General features: G+C 43.7%; 1 protein-coding gene across 8 annotated transcripts in view; it reads right to left on the bottom strand.

Moving 5' to 3' along the window:
* The window catches only part of TSNARE1 (t-SNARE domain containing 1), a 511,863-nt gene that overhangs the window by 406,225 nt on the left and 80,332 nt on the right, over positions 1-25,306 (bottom strand). Inside the window, exon 1 of one of the 8 annotated variants that reach the window (XM_064442002.1) lies at positions 15,135-15,420. The exons of the other annotated variants lie outside the window; for them this stretch is intronic. The gene's annotated coding sequence lies outside the window, so the exon portion shown is untranslated. Of the gene's footprint in view, positions 1-15,134; positions 15,421-25,306 lie in introns of those variants that run through there. 8 annotated transcript variants of the gene reach the window in all.

The following is a 25,306-nucleotide window of genomic DNA, read 5'->3' as shown; positions in this document are numbered from 1 at the left end:
AGCCTAAGTTCTCATCTACAACAATGTTCACCAGTAGTCCTATTATAAATGAATCCTGCAGAAGGCTAAATGAGAAAAGCATGGTCTAGTGTAAAGACAAAGTACACAGTGGAAAATCAAGAATCTACTTCTACCTTTGGTAGTGATTCATCAGGAAACAGAAAACAACTTGCTATCTTCATTTCAGGTTTCCTACCAACACCATGGGAGATGACAGAAGTCAGTTAAGCATGGTGTAAATCAAGTCAACAGATGGCTGTGGAGATGAGAGAATTAAAAAACTATTACACTGGCCACATGATGGACAGAAGTCTTCAAAGCCTAATGCCCGGGGGAGAAAAATATTGTGTGTGGGTGTGGGGGGGGCATTCTGCTTGGTTTTTTTTTTGTGTTGGGGTTTTTTAAGTGGGAACTGAACGAAAACCAATGAGATGCTGTGCAGCAGTTTCCAGGTTTCTTTCCACTCAGAGGTCAGCACTCAGGAAGGCAAAATGGAGCATGTTTTGGGCCCCTCAGTACAAGAAGGACATTGAGGTGCTGGAGCGTGTCCAAAGAAGGGCAACGAAGCTGGGGAAGGGTCTGGAGAGCAAGCCTTATGAGAAGTGGCTGACGGAGCTGGGGTTGTTCAGCCTGGAGAAGAGGAGGCTGAGGGGAGACCTTATCGCTTTCTACAACTACCTGAATGGAGCTTGTAGTGAGGAGGGTGTCGGTCTCTTCTCCCAAGTAACAAGCAATAGGATGAGAGGAAATAGCTTCAGCTTGTGTCAGGGGAGGTTTAGACTGAATATTAGGAAAATTTTCTTTACTGCAAGAGTGGTCAGGCATTGGAACAGGCTGCCTAGAGAGGTGGTGGAGTCACCATACTTGAAGGTCTTCAGAACACATGTAGATGTGGCACTTCAGCGCATGGTAGTGTTGGGCTGATGGTTGGACGTGATGATCCTAGAGGTCTTTTCCAACCTTAATGATTCCATGATTCTATGTTCAAACACCAAACATCAGTGACTATGGGCAGCCCAGGTCAACCAGCAATTCAAGATGCTATGTCTTGGCAGGAGCTGAAAGGTGGCTTGGGGCATCCCCAGAATGCTCTGGAATGAAAGGCCACCTTTGAAAACATAGAAAGAGGGACCCACAAACCCACGCAACCAAGTGCAGAAACAGAGATATTTGCAAATATTTCAGGGAGATAGAGAGAAGATAGTTCAATACAATCCCAAGCAGTGACTAGCTGGAACATGGGCAAAGAGCCAACTAATATGTAACCATCATCTAACTATGAAATAATTAGTCCTTGCTCTCCCCTAAGAATAACCTCAAAGGAAGATCAAAACACCCCAGTGGTCACATTTACTTATGGACCCATGCAAAACACCTTGGGAATATTGCATCCAAATAAGTACTTATTGCCTTTCCCTCTTTATACAAATCATCTAGGTCATGAAAAGGCAAGGAGGGCCAGCTTGTACACACTACCACCCTCTGCTGAGAAGAGCCCTTTTCACATTTCTATTCTTGCTCTGCTCATTGTGCTTCTACAGTTATTCCAACTATGTATCTTCACACAAGTCTACAAAAGACTTACAAACAATGGCCATACTGTGAGATAAAGTAAAACCAAGTATCAAAAATACGTGTGCTCCAAAAATAAGAAAATGCAGAAAGATCCTCAGGATTGCACTGGATCCTGAGGCCACCCATCGTGAATCACAGCCTGGAGTCAGCAATGGCTGTGAGCCAATTTTCCTGCCCAAATGAAATGGATTTGCTGAAAAACCTCCATTGAACCTGGGCCACTGTACAAGTCGAAGAGAAAAAAAAGAAAAAAGCATGTTCAATTTTCCAACTCGTCCACCTTTGCCAAGACCCCCTACTGATGAAGAACATGGCTGAAAGGGAAAGAAACTACTATTAGCTCCAATTTGCAGCAAAGGTAAAGTGCCTTTGAGGCTCTGCCAAGTTGAAGCAGCTGAGATTAGAAAGCTGGTGGGCCTCAGTCCTTAGTTCAAACGTCTGCTCTCGTTGATCCCTTGATTATTCCGAGTGGTCCTTAACAGCACATCAATCGCTTCTGACAGAAGGACTTTATGTATTTTTAAACCACAACACGATCTCCCTAAGTCAGGAGAGAGGGTGACCACCTTGGCTACATTTACCTCAACTTTTCCCCTCCCCAAATAAAAACCATCAAAAATTAATAAGCTTTTAAAGCAAGGGATGCTTCGCAGTAGGTGCAAAGTAGCAGGCGGGCAAGGAATTGCTGGAGTTGATTGTTACAAGGCAACAGGATGAAAATAAGTAACGTGGACTGAAGAGGAACAAGCAATAGTGATGTTTTTGACCACAGACATTCACCAGAGTGATGTAGCTGAAAACCATAGCAACAAATTTGCCTAAATCCTAGGAAAACGTGTTACCAACCACCCCTCATCAGCCAGAGAGGGGAAACTCTCCATGATGGAGAGGAGCCTCCTGCCACGTCTCCTGCCTGCAGCAGAGCGCGGTAGGCAACCACAGAATTACCATAACAGGAGAAAAGAGATTTCACTGCATTTGAAGGCTTATAGGCAAGGACAACAAGAAAGCACACATGAAGCATCTGAATGCGTAAATACATGCCGTCAAAGAGGCTCGTCTTCTCCAGACCAGCTCTGCTCAGAAAGCATTTGCCGAGGAGACATCAGAGACAGCTAACAGCAGGAGGCAGCCTGCGGAGGGCTAAACTTATCACCTTCCCAGCTTTCTTTCACCCTAATGACAGGTACATCTACCATCATGTTGAGAAAACCATATCGGTCAGGTCTGCTCTGACACAACCTCCAATCAGTTATGAACCAGAGACCACAAAAAGCCCCATTTCAGCTCACTTCCCAGCTTTGGTATCGTCTGCCACACACTTTGGAACTCCTCCTTCCTGCTGATAAGCTTGTGTAGCACATGACGGCACCAAAGGGAACAAAGTGCAAATATCAAGGAGAAAAAGCAGCTTCGCTTCAGCGCGTGACTCATGCAAGAAGAACGCCAAGCCCTGAACAAGCCAAAGCAAAACAGCTGACTATCAAACCCTGCACGTAAGCACAAAGTTGCCCTTAAAAATACAGACTGCATTTTTTCCCCACCCAAAAAGCGGTTTGTATTTTTTATACAATTAGCCACATATAAGAGCCTGATGAAGACAGGATACGCAATGTGGGATGTCTAAATATAGGTGCCAAGTATCATCTGAGATGCCCTGTGAGGCACATGTGAGGCTGGTTGACCTGACTGGTGGTGCACAACCTTCTGGGCTGGAAGAGTGGGAACGCTCCAAGGCAAGGCACCTAAATCTCAGTATGTGCAAAAGGTATCTGAGCACCCACGGCTAGTCAGTGCAGTCAGTGAAGCCTGGAAAGCAAGTCGAGATGCGCACAAGGTGCCTACTTTTCAGTAAAGACAGGGAGTGGAGGAAGATGGTGGCTCCTGGGAAGGATAAACATACAGTAGATTAAAAGAAAAAATAAATCTACCTTTAAATTGCTCATTTTCACTTCCCTTTTCTGTGCTCTGTCTAATTCTACCCCTTTCCACCTAAGAGAGCAGAAGAACTAAACAGGTGAGGTCTATTCAAGCTGGAAAAGAATGATGGAGTTGGGGGAAAAGCCCATAAAGTAACAACCCATGAAGCCCTGAGTCGCCTGGAAAAGGCAAACCACTCCCTCTTTTCCAGTGCAAGAACTGGGGAGTAATGAAGCAAATCCAGGAGGAGACAGGAATGAAAGAAAGGAGATACTCCTCCATGTAAAGTCTAGGGAAGCAAGAAATCTTACACAAGTTTAAAAATGAAACAGGACTATGAGAAGAAGAGAAAAAAAATCCATCACATTGTATTAAATGTACCACCTCTGACTCAGAGAACATGGGAAAACACTGGGAGAAGCCTTGCTCTATTTGCCCTGTTCTCATGCTCTTCACAAAGCAGCCACAACTAAGCACACAACAGGACTGGATTTGGTCCACCTTGCATAGACACATTTACACATCTCTGTCCTTACACAGTTTGTCTCTTCATATGACAACACCAGCAGGAAATCCTTCAGGTAAGCACAGAACCGGGCAGCTCAAGAGCTGCCAGGATACTTGAAATTTGCCTCCTTTGGTCAACAGCTCTGTCTTGCCTCTTTCCATGACCATGGTGATTATGCCCTCCACTGAACCCCAGTATCTTGGCTTTATAAACTAGGTTAGACCCAACCCTAAGAGCCATATTTCAAGATAACCATATTATCAAGAATCACCAGATCTCTATCACCCAAAAGTAAAGAGAAACACTTAGAAAGGAGAGAGGAAGAACACCACCAGGGGCCCATCAGCCACCTTGGCTGAGCATCCTTCCCTGTTCAGGCAGGCTCAAATCTAAATCTGTCTGTGCGTTTACGAAGGTCTTACAAGACTAAAGTTGGGAATGGGCACTGGGAACTAACAGATGCTAAATTCACATCTGATGAAAAGTGTGCAAAAGATGCATCTGTGCTGTGCTTCACTTTACTGTTCTTAACAGAAATAATGTAAATATGATGTATAATTGCACATCTGTAAAGGAAGTACATGAATCGAGGTGGTTGTAAGGTACAAAAATATTTAGGTCCCAAATAAGGTGAGGCGAGAGATGGATCCTGTTCCGCGGTACCTGCTTTCAGCCTGTGATGGTAGTGCCCACAGCACTTTCATCACACAGTCATTCCCTTTACAACATCGTTACACAGAACTGCAATACTGAGTAGAAATACTCATATTTCTACACATTATTTTTTTTATTCTCTATCCAAGCTTGTCTAATCTTGCTGGCCCCATTTTTTTATTGGATTTTTTTTGTTAGTTTGATTTTGGTTTTGGTTTTTTTTTTTTAGTGGCTTGATTCTACATATAGGACATGATCCACATTTGAGGACAATAGTTTCCTCTCACTCCTTGTATGCATGCGGTCAGTTTTTAACTTATATTTTTTTATCTCACAAACTTTTTCAGCCTGAAGAAAGAAGTGTTCTGAAAATGAAATAAATAAAACATAAAATGAAGGAGAGTCTATAATGCAGTTGGGACACGGACCAAAAAACCTTGTATTTCAAATGTTCTATTGCACCGTTTGCTTGTGTTACATTCAAAGCTTTGGGAAGCCATCCAAACCTATACAGGCACAAAATAAGCCATGGAAATTACAGCTGCAAGGTGCCAGTGCAAGCAAAAAGTGTTTTGTTTGGAAAAGGAAACTGAAAACTCAAGGATGAGATGAAAAGCATGGAATAGCTTGTACAGGAAGAAAAATGTCAAAAAAAGAAAAAGTGAACAGAGGAGATTTGACACCACTCCCCCCCCCACCCCTCCCCGAAAAGTGACAAAAAGAATGAAAGAAGCCCTGGGCAAAAAGAATTAGACAATTGTTAGAGGAGTTTCCATCCCTTCCACAGGTTTTTGGTTTTGTTTCCCCTCCTATTTCAGTGGAGGGTCTAGGAGATTTCTCACGGGTTTGGCCACTTTTCTCCCTCTGTGAATCAACCAGAGGAAAATCCAAACTCCCGAAAGCAAAGGAAAGCAGAGAAAACTCATGACCATGTGGGCCTTATGTGACTTCAGACAAAAATCCTTGGCTGAACTAATCACAGCAGCAGGGCAGCACCACCCAACATGGATCTTCACAAGGAATACAAGGTCCATGTCCCCTCCCACCTCCTCTGAAGATTTCCACCACTTTGGAGAGCTCTTAGGAGACCTCTGGAGGAAGGACCATAGTGGCTGGTGAGTTCTAAAGCACATAAAGCTCTTCTGAAGACTCATCAGAGAAAGTCCAAAGGCATCTCTTGATTTCCAGAACCATTTGCCAAGTTCATGGCTCCTCTTCTCCCGTATTTATCATCCCCTTGGTAAATAACCCAATTAAGTTACATTTAACGTGTCTTTTAAGTTTTTTGTTTTTCAAGTCAGCTATGCAAAGATGGAAATTCTAGCTTTAAATTTAAAGAAGATAGAAAAGGCAAGCAAAGGATGTGTGGGTTAGATGAGTGGAGAGTGAGGTGGACAGAGAAGTGGCTCAACAACAGAGCTCAGAGGGTCGTGATCAATGGAGCAGAGTCTGGTTGTAGGCCTGTCACTAGCGGTGTTCCCCAGGGGTCTGTGCTGGGTCCTGTCCTGGCCAACATATTCATTGATGACTTGGATGAAGGGACAGAGCGTAACCTCAGCAAGTTCACTGATGATACCAAGCTGGGAGGAGTGGCTGATACACCAGAAGGCTGTGCTGGCATCCAGTGAGACCTGGACAGGCTGGAGAGCTGGGTCAAGGGGAACCTCATGGAATTCAACAAGAGCAAGTGCAAGGTCCTGCACGTGGGGAGGAACAACCCCCTGCACCAGCACAGGCTGGGGGCTGAACTACTGGAAAGTCGCTCTGTTGAGAAGGACCTGGGAGTGCTGGTGGTCAACAAGTTGACCCTGAGCCAGCACCGTGCCCTTGTGGCCAAGAAGGCCGACGGTGTCCTGGGATGCATTAAAAGGAGTGTGGCCAGCAGGGCGAGGGAGGTTATCCTCCCCCTCTGGTCTGCCCTGGTGAGACCACATCTGGAGTCCTGCGTCCAGTTCTGGGCCCCCCAGTTCAAGAAAGACAGGAAACTGCTCGAGCAAGGCCAGCGCAGAGCTACCAAGGGGATCAGGGGATTGGAGCATCTCCCTTATGAGGAAAGGCTGAGAGACCTGGGTTTGTTCAGCCTGGAGAAGACTGAGGGGGGAATCTCATCAATACTTAAAAACGTCTAAATGGTGGGTGTCAGGATGATGGGACCAGACTCTTTCCAGTGGTGCCCAACAACAGGACATGGGTAATGGGCACCTGAAGATGAGGACAAACCCCTTCCCTGTGCGGGTGCCAGAGCAGGGGCACAGGCTGCCCAGAGAGGCTGTGGGGTCCCTTCCCTGGAGACATTCACCCCCCGCCTGGATGCGGTCCTGTGCCCCTGCTCTGGGGGTGCCTGCTCCAGCAGGGGGTGGGACGGGGTGAGCTCCAGAGGTCCCTTCCAACCCCCACCATTCTGTGATTCTGTCATTGTACCTTTTAAATCAAAACCTACTCTCACTATGTTATAGGAAGGAAATGAATATACTGCAACTGGAGCATAACCAAAATAGTTTAAGTTCAAATAAAAAACCAAACAATTCAGGCCGTTATGCTCGTGGGAGCACAGGGGGGGTGCACAGAGTTGTGTCTAATGGTCTCCTTTCGTGATGAGATGAAAATTTTTTATTTAAATTGTACAGTAGTTCCCTCTTTGTGCTGTCTAATCCAAGGATTAAATTTTTTATCCAGAAAAGGTATGAGAATCTGCCCCTAATTATTACTTGCTCATAAAAATCAGAAGATATTGTTGCTATTTCAAGTATCATAAACAACTCCATCAATTAAATTTTGCCAGGCACTGTACATATTGCAGATGCTTCAGAGTAAATTGTTTCATTGCAAAACAGAGTATGTTCAAGCTGTAGCAGGGATGGGTAGTCCCACTTTAAATTGTTTTAAGGAAATACATGCTTCTACCAGGCCATTATTTTGCAGGCAACATTTTGAAATCTATTTCCAAATATCTAACTCAAAAAGTTGAGATAGCCACTCGCTGCAGATAAAATTAAGGGAAACTATAAAAGAACGAAAGGCTAAAAAAAGAAACCTTGTCCAGATGGATTCCCGGCTGAATTCTATAAAATATTTACAGATCTTCTGTCACCAAAACTTACGTTTCTTTTTGATGAGGTGGAAACCAAACACTCTCCACCTGTCTTTTTTTTTTTTTTTTTTAACCCTCACAGAAGACAGAATAATGTTAGGTAGGAAAAAAAAAAATCCAAAACCCAAAACCCGTAACAGACTTCAATCTCGGCTGTAATTACTGCAAGGGACTCCAATTAATCAATGTTGATTCTAAAATTCTTTGAAAAGAGAAACTGTCCCTTTGCTTAATTTAGCCCAAAGTTGTTTCCTAAATTCCAAGTTCATGGATTTGTTCATTAAAATAGACTTAGCTCAGATAAGCGCAGGCTGATACCACCATCATTCACATAATAAATTAACAGCCTAGTCCCATGACAGTGCTGTCTGTAGATACCAAAAGATACTTCATCATGTGTCATAATGGTAAAGTATCCACTTTTTCATTTAAGAGCAGCCAAAAAGTTCTCAGTTTTATGCTCCTAAAAACATACATTCCATTTGCCAACATCCAGACTGCCAGACCCCAGCTCCCGAAGAAGGGGGGAGCAGTTTATACATATGTGATATGCAGATTGACTTTATATTTGCGGTGGTCCTGTAGATGATGGAGATGATGAACATGGAGGAACCCCTTAAACTGCAAATAATCCCGCTGGTCTTGGCAGGACTTTTGGAGAAGGATGTGACTGTGCATCAGCAACAATATTCAGTAATTCAACCGTTTTGTTTCAGGGCATGCATGCAGGCAGTGCTTGGTGTTGATGGATTTGGTGTAAAAGGTAACAAGGTGAACGCAGTGGGGTGAAACCAGAGGATGAAGGTCCAGGTCATGGCTCTCAGATTTCTTGCTCAAGGCTATGCATCTTTGTTCTTCTCCCTGTCCTCAGTAAGGGAGCCAAAGACCTTAGAACATGAACTCCCTCCATAAGAATGCCTGTGTTAAACCTGAATTTTCACAGAATTAATCAGAGAATCATAGAACCATGATGGTTGGAAAAGACCTCTAGGATCATCAAGTCCAACTGTCAATGCAACACCATCATGCCTCCTAAACCATGTCCCGAAGTGCCACATCTACATGTTTTTTGAACACCTCCAGGGATGGTGACTCCCCCACCTCTCTGGGCAGCCTCTTCCAATGCCTGACCACTCTTGCAGTAAAGAAAATTTTCCTAATATCCAATCTAAACCTCCCCTGATGCAGTTTGGGGGCATTTCCTCTTGTCCTATCACTAGTGACTCAGGAGAAAAGACCAACACCCACCTCACTGCAACCTCCTTTCAGGTAGTTGTAGAGAGTGAGAAGGTCTCCCCTCAGCCTCCTCTTCTCCAGGCTAAACACCCCCAGCTCCCTCAACCTCTCCCCAGAAGACTTGCTCTCCAGACCCTTCCCCAGTTTCGTTGCCCTTCTCTGGACATGCTCCAGCACCTCAATGTCTTTCTTGTAGGGAGGGCCCCAAAACTGAACACAGTATTCAAGGTGTGTGTTTTGATCTCTCTTGGGTCTTCTCAGCAATGTGCAGCACAAAGAACTATATCATAGAATCATAAAGGTTGGAAAAGACCTCTAGGATCATCAAGTCCAACTGTCAACCTAGCACCCCCATGCCTCCTAAACCATGTCCCAAAGTGCCACGTCTACACATTTTCTGAACACCTCCAGGGATGGTGACTCCCCCACCTCTCTGGGAAGCCTGTTTCAATGCCTACCCACCCTTTATCCTCTCATCTAGTTGCCGATTAAAAGGGGAAACCAAATAAAGAAACCACACTGTGCTTTGCTTCCAAACCCATTTCACATAAGAATTTACAGCATATCAGATGTTAGGAGCGTATCCCAGGTTTTTTTAAGCTGGCCTTGGATGCGTTGTTCAATGCAGCGTTATGCTTTTTATAAGCGAAAGAAGAGACTACATAATGAATTGGTCTCCACTGGATGTCGACTTGATAAGCACTACAATTAATTCAAATTAGCATGCTGCCCTTCCTTTCCCTTCACACTTTCAGAAATGTCTCTCTAAACCAATCGATGATTACCAGTCATACATAAAAGCTTCAGAAAAATACTCCTCCACAAGCATATGGCAGAGCAAATTTGTCCAGCGTTGCAGGCTTTTCATGGCATTTATCTTGAATAAGGTATTACAGAGCAATATAGATGCCTCTACGTGTTGGCTACACTCAGAAAGGCACAGAGCTCTTCCTTATCCCGTTGTGGCATGCACCATGTCCTTAGGAGAGCATCCTGCTCCCCACAGATGCTTCAGAGAGATGAGGACTGTCATCAGCTATCTAGGATCTCAGCTGCAACATCCATCCTTAAAGTCAAGGCTGTGCTTTCTAGGAGGTGTACTAGACCTCCATCACATGCCATGGCAACCAAATTCAAGTGCAGTTCTTCAAAACCATCACTTACTTAAAAAAAAAAAAGAAAATAAAAAAGAAAAAAGCAGCAAGTTTAGCTAAGCACTTTATGAATGACATAACTCCCACGTGCAACGGCCACTACTAAAAACATGGCAATAATCAGCACGTTTCCACCGCAGCCACACTGTTCATGATGTTCCCCCATCTAAGAGTAGGAAAAGCACAGCGAACAGCAAGTTAGCTGTCAGAACGTAACAGCAGCCGCTGGTATGAGTTAACCTTAACCATCAGGGTGTCCCTCCTGTATCAGGGTATTGTCTCAGAGCATACCGAACCAATTCAGCCTCCCTGATTTAACAGCGTGACACTGGTGCCCAGGCACGGCGCGACGGAATAGCTCTTAAAATAACAACCTCAAACGATGTAATTTCATTAAGGCAGGCTGACCCTTGCTGCTTCTGCTCATGTTTCTCCATGGTATTGTTTTTCAGTGATTTAGCTCACTCTCTTGCAAACCTCCTTTTTCTTTCCGTCTTCCTAGTTGTGTGTATATTTATAAATCTAGAAGAATAAAGAGAACGCAGATAAACCCTCCAGGCATTTCTCTCCATGCTGGTCCAAACAAGAACACAAGAACAAGATATTCTAAGTGTTACACTCAGCAGTCTGCAAGAGTGTGCACAGCCTTTCTTTAGTGGCTATTTAATTTTAAAAAAGAGGTACAGAAGGTAACAGTGTCGGATGTATACAAAGAAAATTCTTCTAGCTCAACTGATGGTTCTGAGAATTCGAGGGTCAAAAGTAATTAAAAACTACAAAACCCACAAAACCACCGAAACTAAATCTAGCTTTTTGATTTGCAGGGTTAAAAATCTTCACTATGCAGACACTTTGCACTGCCCTGAGGTCCAGGCAGACAACAGACCCTCAGAGAAAACGCTGTTTTTTCTTCCTCCCTGCATCTACTCGCTATTTTAAGATGCCTCACACCCTATCTCAACACCGCTGAAGCATCCAGATGCTGCTCTGAAGGGCCATTAGTTAAAACAAAATGCTCACGTATGCCTAGGTTCTCGGTCACTGAAGCCAATACAGATAAATTAAACTTGAAGGACTCTCAGGATCTGGAAACTCGAGACTGACTTTACTTCGCAAAAACTGAATGGTTTGAAAGCTGCGTTTTCTGGAAGGAGAAGAACTGTTTAACTTTCAGGCATTTCTTTCTCTAGCTCTTCTCCGGCAGTTCTCCTTCAGTGAAAGTCATTTTGGTTTTCCATGTATGTGAACTTATGTATTTAAATTTACAACATACAAACTTATATTAATTTCCATTTTATAAGCTAAATAGCTTTTAAAGTAACCCCAAAAAAACCCCTGAGATACCTTTCAGCATCTCTTTAAAATATTTGGATTTCCCACCTAAGTCTCAAAACATTATTCTAAGCGCAGTGTGGATTTGTTAATCTCTAAGACAAGCCTATAATGAACTGAACAGAGGGACAAGGATCCCAAATAACAATAAGCCCCATCAGCCACTACCTAAAATCCTCTGGAGAGGGTAAACACCAGCCTGTGGTTTCAAGCTGGGCTCTCCAGAGAGCTTCTTCCTTTCTTAATTCTGCCAGAAATCTCCACTGTCGTAGTACAGCCCAACCTCTCATGCTATTTTAACTATGGGGAAAACCAGAAACCACATCCATCAGCCTTCGCAGAAATCTGTCAAACTTTTTCACTTAATGAAGTAAAATTATAAAGCATTTGAATAATTTTTTGATGCACAACATGACTAAGTCAACCAAGACCTTTTCAGCCAACATTGCAGACAGGGATGCAAGCTTCGTAACAGTTCAGTACAACCATCAGAAAAGGAAAAAAAATTCATTAAAAGGGTTGATTCAGTAGATCAGCATCAACCTTTTAGACAGGACCGAGTTATTTCACCCATCAGCCCCTCAGAAGAGCAATCAGACGGTCACAATTTCTGTTTGCAGTCTAGAGTGAAGGTGAGCTCTCCCATTACGGACGCTTTGATAGCCTCGTATGGATGGATCCCATCAAAACGTGGAGGCCTTTGCATACTCGAGACATGACTTTTCCAGGCCATAACCTCTTCAACGGGGACCAACATAGGAAGAACATTTAAAGCCACATATGCCAGTACTTCCACACCACTGACAAACCAAGCAGCATGCAGAATAAGAAGACACACCAGAGAAGACCAACACTTGCTCATGAAGTATAAGGAAAAATGTTCCCTAAAGAGACTTTGGTCTGACTGGCATATGATTGAAGTCTCCTGCTGCCAGAACTAAAACATCCCTAGAATTATTTAATATTACAGCTGACAAGTTTTCTGCCTCAGAAAGCATCGTGCACCGCTCAAGGGAATTTTATGTTAGACCTCATCATGATATAGAGGAGTTGATCAAAGAACTGAAAATCAGTGGCTGCTTGGGTAATCGTGACTTGATCACTTATAAAAAAACCCAACTGTTAAAAAAACCCCACCTATAAGAGTAATATAATCCCTTGCTGGTTTTAGGTCTCTTTTACAAAGGCACATAAGTAGAAAGAGAGAAGGGAAAACTGGGTGTGTAAAAGGTGATTAAAATATCAACAGCATGTAGGAATTTCACAGGTATCCCTTTCCAAATGCCCACGGTTCTTAGTGAGGGAAGAAGGCAACCCTTCTTACACGGGGCAAAGAACTGCATAAACCACTCCAAAACCATATACTTATATATGAACTTGGGGAAAAAAAGAAAAGAAAAAAGAAAATAAAAGAAGAGTAGCAGTTTGGTAAAAACAAACAAGCAAACAAACTCCACCACCACCCCACCCCCCAAAAAAACCCCCACACCATAACAACAAAAAACCCAACACACACACACAAACCCCAAAACATACAAGAAAATCATTGCCAAAAAAAGCAAATAAGTGAAAGAAAAAAAGGGCAAAAGCTAACGTGCACAATGGAACTGGTGCAGGATGGGATGGGAGAGACTGAGCTAAGAAATAATTCAGAAAAATCAAGAATGTTTGGAACTTTTTTTTAAAATATCTGGAAAACATTCAAATACAAAATTTCACTGAAAGCCAGTGGAAATTATTGTCCACCCCATCAGTTGCTCAGGAAAGTTCAAAACTAGCAGCTCAGATGTGATTAAAACCAGCAAGCCTCGGTAACATAAGCACCAACGCTGTGAAAGAGCACAGCAAGCAGCGATTTGGCTCATTAGTGCTGATTTGTGACACCATTTGGAAAAAATCAAGGAAATTCCAGAAGAAAAGCTAATGTTGAATCAAAGCTAAAGGGTAAAACAGATAATACAGTGCTCATTAATGGCCTGCCAGCCTAACAACAAATCGGGTAAAAGAAGGGGGGTGGGGACGGAATAAAAAAGAAAAAGAAACAGATTATGTTGGACTCAGTTATTAAAGGAGAATATTTTAAATTCCTGATGAGGTGGGCAATTTAACCCTTGCTTTCTGTCCAGCAAGGGGAAGCTCAATGCATTGATTCTCCAACTATTGGTAACCTAATGCTCAGCCATAAGAAATAGTTGGTAAATATTCAACTCAGTACAGATTTAAGGAAACTATGGCTTATTGAACTCAGTGACATGTTTTTTTCCCCCAGGATCACAAGTCGCACTGATAAGGGTGACAATACTGAAGCCCGTAAGGCAGAGCACCATCTTGAGTGACCAAAAAAACCCAACATCCCAGAATAAAAAACTCATCAAACACAGGATATCAGGATATAATTACACGCATGCAATTACCAGAGTTGGGATATGTTTCCAGAATCACAGAATCCCAGGTTGGAAGGGACCTCAGAGATCATCTAGTCCAACCTTTCTAGGAAGAGCACAGTCTAGGCAAGATGGCCCAGCACCCTGTCCAGACGACTCTTGAAGGTGTCCAACGTGGCCAAGTCAACCCCTTCCCTCGGGAGATTATTCCAATGGTGACTGTCCTCACTGTGAAAAATTTCCCCTTTGTGTCCAATCGGAATCTCCCCAAGAGCAACTTGTGTCCATTCCCCCTTGTCCTCTCCATGGGACTCCATGTAAAAAGGGAGTCTCCATCTTCTTTGTAGCTGCCCCTTAAGTACTGGTACACGGTGATGAGATCCCCTCTGAGCCTCCTTTTCTCAAGGCTGAACAAACCCAGCTCTCCCAGCCTATCCTCGTATGGCAGCTTCCCAGTCCTGTGATCATCCTGGTGGCCCTTCTCTGGACCCCTTCCAGCCTGTCCACATCCCTTTTGTACAGCGGGGACCAGAACTGTACACACTACTCCAGGTGTGGCCTGACAAGCGCTGAGTAGAGTGGGATAATGACTTCTTTCTCTCTGCTGGTGATGCCCTTTTCGATGCAACCCAGCACCCTGTTGGCCTTCTTGGCCGCAGCAGCCACTGTTCGCTCATGTTGAGCTTCCTGTCCACCAGGACCCCCAGGTCCCTTCCCACAGAGCTGCTCTCCAGCCGGGTGGATACCAGTCTGTGCTGCACTCCTGGATTATGTTTTCCCAGGTGCAAGACCTTGTTAAACTTCATAAGGTTCTTGCTGGCCCACTCTTCCAGCCTATCCAGATCTTCCTGCAGAGCAGCTTTCCAGCTCTCCAGTCCAATAGGAACGTATTCTTGGCTGGCCCTGGGTTGTTTTTATGAATGACTTTGTAGAAACAGTTTAAGGTCTTGCAAGGATCAATGGAATTGGTTAAAAATGTTGTGCCAACAGGTTGCCAACATGGTGAAGTCACTTCCACACCTCTCAGTGCCGCTCCCAGTTATGGTCACATTGGATCCAACTCTACTGCCAAGTTTTGTGAAACACTGGCCAAGCATCAAAAGAGAATCTGGAGAAATATTCAAATATTGGAAATGCAGAGTTTTTCCATGACTATGATATGTTGAGCTTAACCAAAGGTACATGTCGGTGTAACTTCATCTAAATATTTATGTATCCATCATCACTGTATGGAAATAATCTTTAACTGACCCTTTGGTTAGCCAAACAAGCCAACTCACCATAGGCTGAACTTTAAACTTGGTCACAAACTAGGAACCAGGTGAAAATTTCCATCAGGAGGGATCATTACCACTGGAAAAATCTACTGTGGAAATTTAAAAAAAAAAAAAAAAAGCAATGAGAAATAATCTACGTTTAGATTTCCCTCCCCTACTTAAAAGATATACTTTAGTAGAGGGCAAATAAACGAAAGGAAAAAGACTTAAGGTATTTGCTATAAAAAGGTCAGACTAGTTAATGAGAGTGATTCCTTCTGGCTTTACAATCCAGCCACTGAAATCACCAGAGCTACACTCACTGGCAAAGCTCAGCACATACATGGATGCAAGGACCATAACTGCCTTGGTGGATTTTTTTTGAAAAGAGAGGAAAAACGATCTGGGATGGCTTCAAGCAGTGTCACACAGCTTTTCCATGGCTGCGAAGTGTGCAGCATCATCTTCATTAGCATCTGGGTGCTATTTCAACAACATTTTCTCTAGGACGATGATTCTGCCACTGATGTTGCTGACTAGAGCTGAGCTAACCTGGTTATTCTCTGGTAGCCCAGTGTTATTTTGCATGAAACGAATGGATTTGGAGCACAAATGAATTTTCTTTGGGATTAAGTTTCTTCAGCATTTCCTTAATTCTCTTTGCAACTGTGACAAGTAGCTTTCCCTGTCTCTGTCCTCCTCCTTGCTTCTCCTCCTCCTGCCTTTCCTTTGCTATAGATACCAAATTAACTGCTTAATTTGGGTGTCTCCTTTGACACCCTCCTTGTGGGACAAAGCACACTAGCCCTGAGCTTGCATTGACAGACCTTGCTCTGGTGCACAGAAACTGCACGGGAACACACCTGAAGTATTTTAGCAAGTAATTAAAATAGAAAAATATTAATAAAAAACCCCTGAAGTAACCACATGTCTCAGGAAGCCCCTAACTGTCATCTTTCAGTAAATCAACTGCATCAACTCCAGGATCTTCAAACTTGCCCAATTCCCATTTTCAACTAAATTATGAATGTCTATGCAAATGAAAGCAAAGGCTTGGAGGGGACACCACTTCTTCCCCTGCTCTTCTTCCCCCCTTCTCTTTCACAGCATTATCTTCAAACTTCATTTTGTGATGCTCTTTAAACCCAGTGTCAGAGTTCAGTCATTCAAGTCAGCAACGGCAGAAGCCTTGGACCTCAAGCACATCCCAGCGCAGAAAGGCTGACAAGTAAACCTCTTTTCAAAATGAATTATTTTGGAGGCAATTGCCAGCACTTTTCTCTAGCAAAATCATTGCTTCCCCTGGGCACAGGTGGGATACAGGCTGCTCCATATCATACATATTTTCATTCCTCCCATCAACGCAAAGTAGGAACAACAGGATGGACACTAAAACCACCGAAAAGCTCTGTAAAACCTCCAGTAAACGAGATGGGATAAGAGGTTGATTTAGACTAGGTTACTGAGAGCAGTTTGGGAACTTGCTCCCTTGGCATGCAAAAACTGAAGCTCCTAAAACAAAGCAGCATCACTTTCCTCCAGACCCTCCCCCAAACCCCCAAATGGCACGACATACACACTGTCTTCTTGTACAGATTTCCTGGTTCACTTACATTCAGAACGTGGTTCTTTGGTCCTCATGGCAGCCGTGAAACTGAAGTGAAAAACTGATGTTCAGCAGAAAATGATGAGCTTATGGCTCATGAATCCAGATTAAAAAAAAAAGTGTCCTTTGCTATTAAGCTTCCAAGCCACGCTCTCTGGATCAGCAACCCCTCTACTCGAGGCTTTTCTTGAACCAGTTGGTGGGGTGAAGAGCAGTGCCTACCAACACACCAGCTTTTCTGACTGAAGTCCATAAAAAAAGAAAGCATCCTCTTCCCCAGGAGCTATTTACATTCTACCCTTGCTTCTGTCTTCGTGGAAATGTTTAAATTATACAAATAAATTGCATTCGTACTCTTCTCCATTATATATTACCAGTTTTTTCTTGTTTGTTTAGGATTTTTTGCTGTTTGATCCTTTTTTTTAAATTTACAAACAGAATGCAAAGAAACAACCGTGTTCAACTTTGCGTTAGTGCTGCTTTACCTAAATGATTGTATTACAAACATATATCTTTCTTGTCTTTGCACAAAATTTCTTTGATAATGGAAGTTTGCAATATTCTTGGTATCTTACTAGTAGAGTGTTTCTTCCAGGAAGGCACAACTACAAACAAAAAAAATCTCTTATGCAAGACCCTTAACATACAGCACTAGGACTTAACATACAGCACTTAAAATACAGCACTAGGAGAGGGGAAAAAAAAAAAAAAAAAAAGGAATAGATGCATTAAACCAGGGGTATTTACACGTGCAGAAACTTGAAAAATTTGGGAAGACAGATCCTATTTTAGGTCACAACTTGAAAAGACTGCCAGTTTTCTTCATTATAGCAGCTCTGGGACCTAGAAACTAGTCTGAATGTTGTTACACAGCGTTTGAATTCACAGCAGAGGTAAAAAGGAAAGGAAAGTTGAGGCTTGTCACTCCTTCTATACCTCTATGTGTAAAGGTGCACAAAGGATCCCAACACCTGTATTCACAAAGATCAGAGAAACATTGTCCTCAGACAAAACTCCTCAAAATGCAGCTATACCAGACAAGGGGCAAAACATGATCCACGTAGAAACTGTCACCAGAGGGACCCAAATGTGGAGCCGTTTGGCTTGGGCAAACCCAAGGCGGGGTTCCTTGGACAAGAGGAAATGGCCTCAAGTTGAGCCAGGGGAGGTTCACATTGGATATTAGGGAACATTTCTTTACTGACAGAGTGGTCAGGCATTGGAAGAGGCTGCCCAGAGAGTTGGGGGAGTCACCATCCCTGGAGGTCTTCAAAACACATGTAGATGTGGCACTTTGGGACATGGTTTAGGAGACATGGTAGTGTTGGGTTGATGGTTGGACTTGATGATCCTAGAGGTCTTTTCCAACCTTAATGGTTCTATGATTCTAAGGCCAGGAGGAACTACAGATGTAGGGGCAGGACAGTGGAAAAGCTGGCCCTCCATGATGCATCAGGCACCAGAAAAGCAGCAAGGTCCCAGCTTGCAAACCACCATGCAGAAGCACAACTGGATGGGTCCCATCAACAAAGCTCAACTTCAAACTCATCTCCAGCTCTGCTCCCATCACACCAGGTGCCTTCACTGTCCTCTTTACCAAACTTCCAATTTCTGGGCTAAATCAACTCCTTTTGACACTTTCCCATTGTCTTTCACCAACAGAGGTTTCCTAGCTAAGGAAATCTTCCCACTCCACTCTCTTACTTTAAGAGCACTTGTATTTCTTCCCTGGTGGTGCCTGAGGCCCCAAACCCAGAAACCGGGAATCAAGCCCAAATGAGGAACAGGCTGCCCAGAGAGGCTGTGGGGTCCCTTCCCTGGAGACATTCACACCCTGCCTGGGCGCGGTCCTGTGCTCCTGCTCTGGGGGTGCCTGCTCCAGCTGGGGGTGGGACGGGGTGAGCTCCAGAGGGCCCTTCCAACCCCTACCATTCTGTGATTCTGTGAGTCCCAGCCCACCATCCAAACCACACTGATCTACAGACCTTGATCTCCCACACATTCTCATAGAAAGATATGGAGATAGACAGCAGAAGAATTATTAAAAACAAACAAACAAAACCCCAAAAACATTGAGACACAGAACACATGGCCAGATGGTGAAGAACATGCTGCTGGGGAAGCTCTATCCTCTTTGACACCAGCCTGGGAGCCTGCTAGATCCTCTCCATCTGTCAAAACCCACCGTGCCCAGGCCCAAGTTGAGGGCTGCTCCTCTGGTTTTCAGCACAACAGCTTCGAGCTCACTGTTCTGAGGAGTACCATGGGATACTTGGGGGCTGAAAGGTGTTCTATAAAACCATCTCATTTTATAGCTGGACCTGCTGCCCCAGAAGAGATTTCACCAGGCTGGACAGGACATGAGCAACAGCTCAAGGGACATCCCGGGAAGGGAGGAGGGGCCTTAAATCCCCAAAAAGAGGAAAAGAAAAGACAAAGTTCAGCCTTTCAGATCCAAATGAGCAAGCGAAAGTAAGTGAGGGCTCTGGACTCCTGAAGCAAGCTTCATCCGACCAGGTTCCATGGTCCTACAACCATCTAGGAGATATGGTCACATCAGGGGATGCTTCAAAAGCAGACAGAGCAACCTCTAGGCAATACTGTGGCTTCTTCCTGCTGCTCTTTTTATTTTGCCTATTTTCCATTCAGATAAAGATCAGCCCTCCTACCCCTGTAGAGGTGTTCTTACCACCCTGGGTCTGCAATGGGTCTTAGCAGAGCCAGGACTCGGTGCAATCTCTGCTTCATTCAAATCATCCACAGGGGATGCAGAGGGTTCTATCTTAGTTTTTAAAAAGTTTGTGGTTCTCTCTCCCCCTTCCAGGGAGATTTTTCACATGCATCAACATAGTCACAGGCAGGCCCTGTCACACCTCAAGAGGAAAAATGATGGAAAGAAAGTATTTCCAAAACAGAGAAATGGGGCATGAAGCTTACAGGTACTTCGCATGACATGCTGTGAATAGGACAGAAGGGCTATAAAGCTTCTCCTTTCACAGCAAGAGTTGCAGTTCTGATGTTATACAGGTATGCTAACCTTCTCCCTGCTCTCCCTAAGAGAAACCACGGAGCAAAACTCCCTTAAAATTCATTTTCCCACACCTCTGGCATCAGGGTGATATTTCAGAGCTGGGCATCACCCCAACCCTCCTTCAGAAACTTCATGTTGTGCTGTCATTAAATTAAAAAAAAAAAAAAAACAAAAAACAAACCCAGGCTGCAATCACTATCTTTGATGAGCCAACACCACTGAGGGAGGGATTCTTACTAGCTGAGATGTGATATGTAAATCCTATCGCTGCCCAAACACTCCTAAATCACACCCCATGGCTTCCCCCTCTCCTCCCTGTCCCATCAGGCTATTTCAAGCTGCCTCAGATCAGATTAACACCAAAGGGCACATGCTGGGTGTCCAGTGTCCTGGCACTGGGGATATTCCCTGCAGCAGATGTGGCTGTGGAGACCCCAAGTGGGAGCAGGGAAGCAGGGAGATGTGTGAGGAGGGAGGAGCAGCTGAGAGGGGCTGGGATGGACTGACGGCAACCCCCATCCCCACCCCTGCGCCCCTCAGGGTGGGGAGAGGAGTTGTGAGTGAAGGGGTGAACATGAGACTCGGAAAAAGTCTGGGATATGGATGGAAGGTGTGGTTTTAATTTTATCTTTGTTTCTCACTACCCAAATCTATTTTAGTTGGAAATAAATTAATTTTCCCCAAGTCGAGTCTGTTTTGCCCATGATGGTAATCAGTAAGTGATCTCCCTGTCGTCATCTTGACCCGTGAGCTTTCTCATCCTATTTTCTCCCCTCATCCAGCTTGAGGTGGGAGGTGAGCGGCTGGGTGGGTGCTTAGCTGTTTGCAGAGGCTAATCCACCGCAGGCAGCAACAGGTATAAACCACCACAGCCGGTAGGTGACATTAGAAAATTCAAGTCCAACAATGTCCAAATGCTCAACCCTGTTCCTATGACTCTTCTCCTGACCTAGCTCTTGCCTCACACATTTAGTGGTTCTCTTGCTGTGATCTGCTCTTCCAACCTCCCAGCTCTGTCCTCTCCTCCTTCCCCCTCAGCGTTCCCATTCACACCGACACAAATCACGCAGACATCTTCCAGACTCACGTTTATACAGCTACCTTCTTTTTTTCAGTTCTGACGACCATCTCAAGTGTTACCCAAGATCAGAAGAATTTTCTTCTTGAGTGCTCCCCAGGGGCAGGAACCTGGTCACCTCCTGCAGCGCCCATTTGGGTTTGTGGGGTCACAGCTTGGGGGAGGAGGGCTGCTCCCACAACCTCATCTTCCAACTATTGCAGCTGCTGTTTCGCCAGCTTTGGCATATGGATCTTACTCCACTTTAAGCAATTCAGAAGGCTCATGCAAAATCAGGTTTCCCTTACCCTGAGACTTAACCCTACCATTCTTCCACTTGCTTCCCACTGCCTTATAAGATGGTATTTCCCACTTGTCCTTTGCAACCTATCTCTTCCTTTCTCCAACATCAAGATATTAAACATGTGAGAACCCCTTAAAACATTCCTCCACCATCTGAAACAAATACTTTTACAGGAAAGCTGCTTTTTATCTCCTGTTTTTATACAGCACCTGGGATCCCGAAGATGTCCCTTAATAAAATGGCAAAGTGGAGCTACAAAAAATTGCACACAATAATAACACAAAGAATGTAATAGCATTTAACAGCAGATATACAATTAAAAAAAAAAAGCCACAATTCTGCATTCATCCTAGCTTTGATTTCAGCTATTAATGTGCAACTGATGGCTACTCAGACCTGCTCTACCGCAAATTGCTCAAGTTCAGATTTATCCACCTTAAAAGCAAGTTAATAAGGAAAATTTTCTTATTCATCTACGTTAAGTTTACCTATAAGTGATCATGTGGGCCATAATACAAATGCACATACAATCACCAATTTTGAATCTTAAAACATGGATATTTAATATGTTATTTAAGTGCTATTCTAGCTACTTGCTGCCTAAATTCCCTTGGTCCAATGAAATTAGTCCGGGCAGTTTCACTCCAGGATTTTATAAACTTAAATTTAAAACAGTTTATTTTGCTCTCAGGTTGCTATAGGTTCTCCCATACCCATTTATTGCCCTTTAACTCATTTGCATGAACAAAAGGTATCTTCCAAAGAAAAAGTCCAGAGCCATACAAGAGTATCAAAACTTACAGATTCCGCTAACTCCTTCTGCAGTTTGTCCTACCAGTTGTGACGCCCGTTGCTGGAGGTGCATGCACACCTCTCTCCTGTGAATTTACTGTCTTCCTGTTCCAACAAGCCACCCTGAACCCACGTCTTTCACTGAACCCACATTTCTGGATACTTTTGGCTACAGTACTCATTACGTGAGGAGGCGCACAATTACCTTGTGTGGGTTGTAACACGTTTTCCCTATTAAACATGGTAGTCTATGGTCTGCAGAAACCAGTGAGAATTATTATTGACTACAAGATGATAAAGATTGGTCTGGTTTTTTTTTTAATTTATTTATTTTTAATTTCTTCTTACAGACTACAAACAACTTGCACAACCTGCTTTGATTTCCCTGTCCCCCAACAAGCTCCAGATAGGTAAGAGCACTAGGGGAAGGGGTTAGTTGAAAAACACAACCCGTAGCAATCAACATCTTCCCGTTTTCAGCTCAAACTCCACTCTAAGTTCTGACTTCTCTGACACACGGTACCTTCCACTCACCTTTTATCAGATCACTCTTTGCTACATAAGTTAGTGCCAGTGGTTTTACATCTCCATCAGGGGACTCATCCATTAACACTAGTCCTACCAAATTCCTTCTCAAAAGCAAAATCCCCCAATTCCTCTTCTTCACCGCATTTAGCTCCCATGCACCACCACAGCGTGATAGACAGATCTTTAAATTTTAAGCTGTAATTCATTTTTATCAGCAGTGAAGATGACTGGAGGTAGGGGATTGGGGAAGGTGGGCATCCAAAAAAGAAAAAAAAATGCAGGAAGCTGCTGATGGAGCAGCGTGGATGAAGCTCCAGATGTTCACACAATGTTGGTGACCAGAGAGCTACCCCATATAAGATTGTGTTTTCCAGCCTGCCAGAGAACGGCAAAGCACGGGACAAACAACACAAGTGGCAAAGAACACAGGGAGAGGCGAAGCATCCCCGTGGGCAGCATCATTAGCTCCTTGCTGTGCGAATATGATGAAGAGCAACACAGTGCAGACCTGGGGCGAAAGTCTGATGCATGGCTCCATCCTACGTCTCCTAGACCAACGCCCTCCAAGTGCACATCCCTCCCCATCTACATTTGGCTTCCCATGTTGGAATAGAAGGAAGAGAGAACAGGGAAGAGAAAATAAAAGCAGGACAAATTTTCCCTGAGGACAATTATCTGCTCTCCCGTTTCAGCCTACAGACATTGCCCTCGCCTCTACCATGCACAGCCTTGTCCATGCAACAGCACCGCCCTGCCGAGAGCCGCTAACCGGGTTACAGAGCAGAGGAAGGACAACGAGATTTAATGGAAACATGTACGATGAACACGCCACCAATCAATCCCTGTGTGCAACGGCATTTCATGCAAAATTAAATTATTTGCAGAAGCCCAAATAATGAAGCAAATGCAAAAAAATTAGCCATTTTACCATCCTTTAATGCTCAAAAAAACCCCACAAACCCCAAGAGACCACTGTGGTAGCTAAGTGCTCAGCTAAACTGAGTATTTTAAATCTGTAGAGACACTGACTCAGATCACAATGCTCCGGACATGCAGTACCTAACTCGTCGGAGTCTCTCTTTGCCACTACAGAGCACGCTGAGCAGCTGCACTCCAGCATTGCTGCTCACTAAAGGTGCTCAGAGATGCCCGCAGTTTCCCAAGCAGCAAAATGAACCCAAAGACTGCACACAAACTACATCCTTGAGAAAGCAGAGACAAGGATGGGTGAAAATGAAATTAGAAAGAAGAACAAAAATAAAAAAAAGAAAAAAAAGAAAAAAGAAATATAACCTTCCAGCCTCCATGGGTTGTCACTGTACCGTCCCTCTTTCCACTCTGTCCCTGTAAAAATCACAAGTTTTAGCCATACTAAACAAATTTATGATTTATAAAACTGTCAGCCTACCTATGTATCATTCCATAGCTGCTCAGAAAAAAAAAAAAAGAAGCTATATTTTGGTGGGAAGATGCTGTAGTGGGTATATAGAGTAGTCAGAAAAGTCCAAATCTCCCTATTTCACTTCCATAAGAACCTCTCCAGAACTTCAAAATGGAAGACCACCTCTAACAGTACTTTTTATTAGTGAATAGCTCAATTTTACAGCTTCTCTGGAGGATTTATGCCTTGGATTCCCACACAGCCCTCCAGGAGCTCCAAAATGTCACATCTGTTATTAAAAGTAACATCCAAATGCATTTTTCTTAGTTCGTTCATGGGAAGAGGTGTTTCCTTCTGGGTGAACTTTCAGCCTGTTTCAGCAAGCAGACCTGGCTCACTTCTCTCACAAACTACCACAGCTTTTTTACATTATTCATATTCCAGATTGCTATTTCACTGCATTAGCAAACAGGAACAAAATGTCCGGGGTTTCATTTTTATGTCTTTCGTTGAGGTGAAAACGCTGTCGATGGATTTCCTCCTGAAGCAAAAACTTTGCTGGACCAACAGTCTGCTGTAATTAAGGTTAGAAACCTCAATTAAAAAGGAAATCCAGCTTTTGGTATGTAGTTTCTTCCCCTGACAGAATCGCTGTTTCTGTATGTGATGGGTGAATTACAGAATGCTGCCAGATAAAAAGTGTCATACAAATATAAAGTGACAGGGATTATTAAAGATTATTCTGAGTTAAAAATCAACACACTGCAACAGCAGTTTTTTAAAGGTGCTGGACCAACAGGCAAAGAATTGGAGATGGAAAAGAAGTAATTAGAGAGGCAACTCCTGTCCTTGGCCTGGCTGCCATCCCAATCTTCAGGGCATTTTTCATGGCCTGAAGCTTTCACCAGTTCTGTATTGACAGATGGGGAGTGGGAAAAGAAAAACAAAAAGAAAAAAACATAGAAAAAAAGCTTTAACTAGGACCTTTTCCATATTAATTAAAAACCTGCTGATGAGACAGAAGCAACAAAGCAAGTCACGTTGTTGCCTATGGAGCATCCCCAAACATTGGCAGGTGCTGGCAAATGCCGTTATTTCTTACTCCTGGGAAACCTCTTGGGATTTGCTCACGTTCAGAGGAGCTGCACTTCTCTGTCCTTATTTTGCTCTGCATATAAGAAAAATAACACAAAACAAAAAATAAAAAGAAGAACTAATGGCAACAAAAAGGCCACCAAAAATAAGGAAAGGTTGTATTTCTCAACCAGTCAGGCTGCACTGAGCAGGCACCCATGATTTCTTTCGGCACCAGTTACCCTCCCAGCTATACCTCCAAGCTCAAACGTGCATCACCTTGTGCAGACCTGCACAGAAGAGCATGCTGCGGAGAAGGACCAAACAGCACCAACATACCAGTGGATTCAAGTCAACAGGGAAGGGAATAAAAATGAATAAGTAAATATATGTGTCCAAATAGAATACATAAAATATATATCC

The sequence above is a fragment of the Phalacrocorax carbo genome, chromosome 2 (genome assembly GCF_963921805.1).
Source record: "Phalacrocorax carbo chromosome 2, bPhaCar2.1, whole genome shotgun sequence".
In the NCBI taxonomy this organism is placed as follows: domain Eukaryota; kingdom Metazoa; phylum Chordata; class Aves; order Suliformes; family Phalacrocoracidae; genus Phalacrocorax; species Phalacrocorax carbo.
This window is presented reverse-complemented; position numbering and strand designations above follow the sequence as displayed.